General features: G+C 40.4%; 1 non-coding gene across 1 annotated transcript; it reads right to left on the reverse strand.

The window, feature by feature from the left end:
* Positions 1-1,032: 1,032 nt before the first annotated feature.
* On the reverse strand, positions 1,033-1,136 carry LOC131822926 (U6 spliceosomal RNA). The gene has a single exon (XR_009350400.1). It is a non-coding gene; the product is annotated as a U6 spliceosomal RNA (small nuclear RNA).
* Positions 1,137-5,932: the final 4,796 nt, after the last annotated feature.

The raw sequence follows: 5,932 nt of genomic DNA on the forward strand, positions 1-5,932 counted from the left end.
TACTTATTAACTCCTATTCTGTGCTTGCCGTGTGCCAGCCACTCTGGAGAAAATGACGAGAGTAAAACAGAGCCTTCTATTCTCACCAAACTTGAACTCATCTTTTCAAGTTTTATGATACCCTTCTTTTCAGGCCCTTCTAAACTTATTCTTTACTTGCGTTCTCCAATTCACACAGCTAGATGTTGGGAGGCATTTCTGTTCATTTCCAACTGGGTTGAACTATGTAACACAATTACAGACATCCGACTAATAATCAGAATCAGTGGTTTACCAGTAAAGTTATTTTAAGGTCAGCATGTGACTACTGCTGGCAGGTTGGTGAACAGAGGAAAACAGGAAATGAATGAAAATCATTTATTAACATTGAAAATAATTTGAAAGGTGTTGGTCCTGGGGTAAATAGCATTTGGCCACTGCAAATGAGGGAATGGGAATTTTCCAAGGAAAGGGCTTACCTGAAAGAATTTTCCAAAATTTGGTTTTAGTATCATGGAAAAACACTAATTTCAACACAATGTTATTGATTACTGGGCATACTCTCAAGAAGTACCTGCTCACTAAGAACTATACAATGAAAATTCTTCAAAACCACTGCTACTCTCATACCTTGAGTATAACCTTAAAATAAAAGAGAAAAAAAGGATAAAAAAAGAAAATGAAATTTTTATTGTGCACTCCTTATATACCAGACTTGGTCATGGATGCTTTCATAAACACCACGTTACCTACATTTCACAACAAACCTGTGAGTTAGAATTGCCAGTTTACAAATGGAAAATATAGAGGCTTGGAAAAACTCAAATAACTTTTAGGACAGCTTATAGATAGTGTGTGTCTAAAACCAGGATTCGTGTCTTTCTGTCAAACTGCAAGGTCCTGACTCAAAGTACTTTCTCCAATAAGAGGCTATATATTAGGGAATGGAAGCTTTGGGGAGAAATTCAGAATTTTTCTCATTAAATAATCATTTAAGAGATGTCGAAGTCTTCAACCACAAGTCTTTTATTATTTATCTATTTATTTGTTTATTAAAATATGGAACACTGCATGAGTTTTCATGTCAGCCTGCACAGGGATTGTGCTAATCTTCTCTGTATTGGTCCAGTTTTAGTATGTGAGCTGCCAATGAGCACTAAATAATATTTTAGTTTATTCTATAAAGTATGCATTAATCATATTTTTCTTGAACTATATATGTCTCTCTATATATGTATATATATGAACTATATATGTCTTTTTATTAAAAATTCTAAAACAGGGCGTCTTGATGGCTCAGTGGGTTAAGCCTCTGCCTTTGTCTCAGGTCATGATCTCAGGGTCCTGGGATTGAGTCCCATATTGGGCTCTCTGCTCAGCAGGTAGCCTGCTTGCCCCTCTCTCTCTCTCTGCCTGCCTCTGCCTGCTTGTGATCTCTGTCAAATAAATAAATAAAATCTTTAAAACAAAATTCTAAAACATTTTGCTTGGACAGGACCTGCTGCCCTGTCCTTCCCTTTATCCTGGGACTCTGCGTTACTTTGGGAATGAGTTATGACCCAGGAAGTCAGTTGGTAGGGAGAAAGACAGGTCTGAAAGTTGTCACTAGAAGGGATTTTATCATATAGAAATGAGTAAGGTGACAACGTGTGAGTAAGGTTGTTCACTGCAGTATGAGTTATAGTGGCAAAATTTAGCAGTACCCAAATGTCCAACACAAGAGTTTAGATAAATAAGAAGCTCCTTTGTACAATGGAAACTTTTTCCGTGTTTAAAAATAGTGGTGTGCTAATGGGTGATAGATATCTGGGTGTTCATTATCCTATCCTGTTTTGTGTGTATTTGAAATTTCCCATAATAAAAGTTTTTTTTTTTTTTTTAAGATTTCATTTATTTATTTGAGAGAGAGACAGTGAGAGAGAACATGAGCGAGGAGGTCAGAGGGAGAAGCAGACTCTCCATGGAGCTGGGAGCCCGATGTGGGACTCGATCCCGGGACTCCAGGATCATGACCTGAGCCGAAGGCAGTCGTCCAACCAACTGAGCCACCCAGGCGCCCATAAAAGTTTTTTATTTTTATTTTTTAAAGATTTCTTTATTTATTTGGTGGGGGGGGGGGTGCAGAGACAGAGGGAGAGGGACAAGCAGACTCCTTGCTGAGCACAGAGCCATGACCTAAGCCGGAACCAAGGGTCGGATGCTTTATTGACTGGTCTGCCCAGGAACCCCCCCAATTATTTTAAAATATTAACCATCTTATAAATAATATTGTGATATTTTATGTGAAAAAACCAGATTATTAAATGTAGTAGAAATTTCCATTTCATCTGCATTTTCTTCCCCTTTCAAGTCTATGGGAAGATTATACTTCCCTGTCCCCTAGCAGTTGAGTAAAACCATATAACTGGTCAGTAGATGTAGGTAGGAGTGACATGTAACTTTCAAGTGGGAGCAATTAATTGCCAGTATGTGACTCTCCAGCCCTCTTTATTCCTCACCTCTGTAACTTAAGACATTCCAAGTGGTAGAGCTTTTTTCCCTGAAAGGGGCCAACATCAAAGAGCTCCCTGACAAAGTAGAGTGGATATGTAGTGTGAGCAAGAAATAAAGCTTTAATGTCTAGAGACCTGGAGATGTTTGCTGTCATAGCATTGTTTAGCATATCCTGGTTTGTAAACGGTATAATTTAACAAGAATACTCAGCTTGTCCAGCCTTCTCTGTAAAGTCTTTATGCAAACTGCATTCTCTGGGTAGCTTCTCCACTTAAGTTCACATTAAAAAGTCAGAGCCCATAGGGTTTGGCAGATTATCGAGTCCAGTTATAAATATTGAGGCTCACAGAGGTCAAGTGATTGCCTAGGACACAAAGATTCAGAGCTGGTTCCTAATAATATAGATTCATTTTATTCTTTGTTTCTCCCACTAGACTCGGAGCCTCATGAGGACAGGGATTTTTGCCTGCCTGCCCACCCGGGACTAATCCCTGCTACAAAACAGGATCAGTGAGTGAGAATCATAGTGTGTATCTATACAATACCGTCACTCATACATACCATCACATTTTGCTCTTATTCCAACTTGGATAAAGGTAAAACTGTGATTTTTTTAAAAACCAAGGCCTAGAGGAAGTAAGTGATCTTCTCTAGATCAAGATCACCCAGCTGAATCATAACAGCTTAGAATTTTCTGTGGTCTTTTCCTGTGCTAAACATCTTCCATGTTTTATTAGATTTGACTCTCACAACAACCTTGCAAGATCAACTGGATTATGATTCACCTTTTCCAGGTGGGGAAAAAGACAAAGAAAAGTCTATGGAATTTAATGAATTCATTCTGCTAGCATTTGCTGAATACCTGCTAAGGCCAGACACTGATGTATGCATTAAGAAAAGAGTACTAGACAGACAAAGTCCCTTCTCACAAAGCTTACGCATCTATGGGGAGGGGAGGATGGGGAGAGAATGTTATCTATCAGAAGCCTCTAATGCTCCTTTATGGCCACTCAGCCAACTTCTCAGCTCAGCTGCTCCCTGAGGGTTTCCATCACTTGGCACGGATAGTGTCTCACCTCAAAGTGCACCTAAACATCTTTGTTTTCTGTTTTTGGTCTAGAAGCATCTCAGGTGTGAGCAAGGAATTACCACTCACGGACGCAAACTTCAACCAACAGTGGATGGGTGCTGCTGGACAAAACTCCCAATTCCCAATGTAGACAGGCAAATAATGAGAATTTTAATGAGCAATTATGTTAAGCACTATCATGAATAAGAAGCAGGGTGAAGGGGTAGAGAAGGATACTGGGACAGGGATGCCAAGGTTCTCTTTGTAGGTGGGATGTCCAAGAAGGACCTCTCTGAGGTGGTGGATGTTGAATGGATAACAAGGAGGCAGTCCTGTAAAGATCTGGGACAGGGGCTATGGAGGGGTATTTCAGGCAGATGGAATAGTAAGTGCAAAGGCCTTAATGAAGAAACAAGACATGAGTGAGAACAGTATGTGAAGAAGTGGGAGATGAAGTCAGAGGCCAGAACAGATTGATTTGGTTTGATTTGTTGACTGATAAGGAAAATCAGAAATTATTTTCATTGTGATAGACAGCTATATGAGGGTTGCAGGCAGGGGAGTGTTAGGACTGAGTGGAGTCTCCCAAATCCAAAGCCCAAGCTCTTAGCTTTTGTATCAGGACATGGAGTCAGTTGCCATAGCCAAGACCCAACTTGACAAAAGCAGAAACGTACTTCTGTGTTGTAGAACCATCCAGTGATATAACAGCTCCGTGGTCCTGGGACTGCAGAATCCTCGTGATTCTTACTCCTTCAACAAATATTTATTGAGTGCTTATTATCTACCATGGCACAGGAGATAAAGTGGTGAAAAATATGGAGATCTATATACAAATTCTTGCCCACATCCAGCTTATATTCTTGTGGCGGGGGGGATAGACAATAGACAAAAATACAAATTGTAAGGTAGGTTGGAAAGCGTAAGTGCTAAGAACAAGCAAGTGGGTAATGAGGAGGATGGGGGTGGAGGTGGGTTTGCAATTTTAAATAGAATTTTCAGGGTAAGCTTAGTTAAGAAGCTAACATTCAAACAACATCGGGTGTGCAAGTTAACCATGTGGCTATCTGAAGGAAGATCATGTCAGGCAGAGGAACAACCATGCAAAGGCCCCGAGACTAGAGAGTACAAGCATACAGGGAACAACAAGGAGCTGCTATAAGCAGCTGGAACAGAGAAGTGAGGAGGGAGCAGTAGAAAACACAGAGAGATACAAGGCCCAGATCATGGAGTTCCTTATGGGCTCTTGCTAGGACTTTTCATCTCTGACTGGGGTAGGAAGCATTGGGAAGGTTTGGAAGAGGTGAGGGGATTAATCTGACTTAGCAGTTTAAAGAATCACTCTTGCTTCTCTGTGGAAACAAACTGACGGTGGGGAAAGAGGGGAGTAGGATAAATGCTGTGAGGTCATAAACAGGTATTGTAGTAATCCAGGGAAAGTTAATGACGGCTGGCACCAGTAGAAGTGATGAGAAGTCAGTGAATTCCGGATATATTTGAATGTAGAGCCAATGGGATTTGCTAATGGATTGGAGATCTTTCTTTGATAGAATGAGGAATCAAAGATAGCTCTAAGATTTCCCTACTGTGGAGCAGGGAGGATTGCGGATGGAGCAGGTGACACCATCAGAACCTAGGCAGTTGCCTTCATCCGTGTGATCAAATGCACATTGCTACTTCACTCTGACTCCACATTTCTACATGTGGAAAGAGAGGAGGAGAGGAGGTGACGGGCTTTCCTTTCATTTTGAAGAACATATTGGATGTTGCTCATGTGTTTCCCTCACTCCGCTTTGGCCCAAATTTTGATACCTGGTTTCAAGGATGACTAAGCAACATAGTCTTCAGCTGGAGAGCCATGAGCTCAGTTAAAATGTGAATGTTCTATAAAAATATATGTTTATAAAAAATAAAAAATTATATTAAAAAAATGTGAATGTTCTATTCGAGAGAAGAGAAGGGGAGAATGGAGAGTGGGAAGTCATTTGCAGTTTCAGCCCACAACCCCCTTACCTTCCCAGGAAACATCCAAACACAAGTCTTCTGAATCTTGCTCCAGGGCTCTTTCTCCCCCAAAGACCTTCTTCCAAACAGTTCCTTCTTGTTTAGCAGTGAAGTGTTTATTATAAATCCTATCCCACCAATGCTAGGTGGAGTGCTAGCTTAAGTAAGAACCCAAGTCATCTCCCTATTCCTTTATCCAACAAACATTATCTGCCCACCTCCAGTGATCAGGACTATGTAATGGTAACTCTTGGAAAAACAAAAATTAATAAGATATGGTCCATGTCCTCAAAAATAAAGTGACAAAGGAGGGAGGAACAGACATTTACACAATGAATTCTAATCAAAGGCAGAATTAGAGCAATAATAAAATGTAAGCAGGGACAG

This window comes from Mustela lutreola, chromosome 1 (assembly GCF_030435805.1).
Source record: "Mustela lutreola isolate mMusLut2 chromosome 1, mMusLut2.pri, whole genome shotgun sequence".
In the NCBI taxonomy this organism is placed as follows: Eukaryota; Metazoa; Chordata; class Mammalia; order Carnivora; family Mustelidae; genus Mustela; species Mustela lutreola.